General features: G+C 52.7%; 1 protein-coding gene across 1 annotated transcript in view; it reads right to left on the reverse strand.

Moving 5' to 3' along the window:
- SARDH (sarcosine dehydrogenase) overlaps window positions 1–1,348 on the reverse strand; it is a gene marked incomplete at its 5' end in the record, with an annotated part of 22,609 nt that overhangs the window by 17,422 nt on the left and 3,839 nt on the right. The gene's annotated exons all lie outside the window — the stretch shown is intronic.

The raw sequence follows: 1,348 nt of genomic DNA on the forward strand, positions 1-1,348 counted from the left end.
AGCGCTGTGGGGGGGAGGATCTCAGTGGTAGGGTTTAGACTGACAATTTGTGAAGCAGAATGAATCCCCAACCAGAAGGTGCAGGAGGTGCTGCGGTGGCTGAAGCAGCCTCCTTCTTTCTCCCAGTCCTCCAGTCGAGGGGGCTGCACCGACCTGTTTGTTGCCTCTTCAATATCTGGGGCATATTTCATTCTCATGACTCTATTTCACCTTCTTTGATTTCTGCTGGGAAAGTGCACGAATTTAAGCCACTTTCGTCAGCAGAGGGGTTGCTGCTGATGTCGCCCAAGGCTCCCGTGCTAATGACGTCTCGTGGTGCCAGCTGCTGCTCCCCACAGGGCCATCAGCCACGGCCCCTCTGCAAATCCCTGCGAGGGAGGACAGCGCAAAACACCGACAGAGGTGTGCGATCCTCCTCTCTGTTTTATGGTGGTTCATCCATCCGTGTGAAAGGAGAGAGGGAAGACAGAGTTCAGCCTGGTCCTTCCCCCACCCAGCAATGCCCAACTTGTTTCCTATGATGGCTGTGCTCAGGAGAAGGGAAAAGCAAAGCCTGAAGTATATTTCCACTTTCACTAAAGCATCTTCTCGCATGCCAATATCCCCATACCAATATGCCAGGCTACAAATTCACTGAGTTAATGGAGCAACACCCAAAGCACCTCCCCTTCACCAAGAGGTATGTCAGCCCTGCCGACCTTGCTCTGGGATGGATGCTGAGTGCTCACACAGGACCCCGGCCCGCTCGGCTGCGGGGCTGGATCAGCAGCCAGAGCAGAGACAGCTCAAACCACCCCAATTCAGTCTGCTTTCACCCCCTGCGCCGTGGCTGTTCTGGTGGTGAAATATTCACCGCACAGCAGAAAGGACAAGCGTTTGCTATTTCTTTCAGCCCAGTGTGACTCAGCCGTCACAAGCAAACCAGATGCTGGCTTAAATCAAGAGGTAGAAAAGGAGAAGCGCTGACCCTTTGGAAATTACATTACTGTACTACAAACACTAGACATTTTTCTGTATGAAGCCAGCTCCCCACTGGAGGCGACCAGCTCTGCTTACACCACAGTTTAACCAAACCCGCCGTACCCAGGGCCAAGGCCTCCACCTTGTACTTGTCATGTTTTATCTACACGGGGCAGGAGATGTGCCCTACTTTCCCCTTGTACAGCAGCATCGCTCCCTCTCCGAGGGCCTCGAGGGTTTCCCTTTAAGTGCTTCAGCGAAAAGGGATTTTAAAAAAAAAATAAATTGGTTTTTAGCATGTGGTGGATGTCAAGGCCAAATCAAGTGGGCAGGGCTTGGGTTCAATGGCTGGCATAACCTCCCGCCGCCACCGCAGTGATGCCATAAG

The sequence above is a fragment of the Cariama cristata genome, unplaced genomic scaffold (assembly GCF_000690535.1).
Source record: "Cariama cristata isolate BGI_N322 unplaced genomic scaffold, ASM69053v1 scaffold18994, whole genome shotgun sequence".
Classification (NCBI taxonomy): Eukaryota; Metazoa; Chordata; class Aves; order Cariamiformes; family Cariamidae; genus Cariama; species Cariama cristata.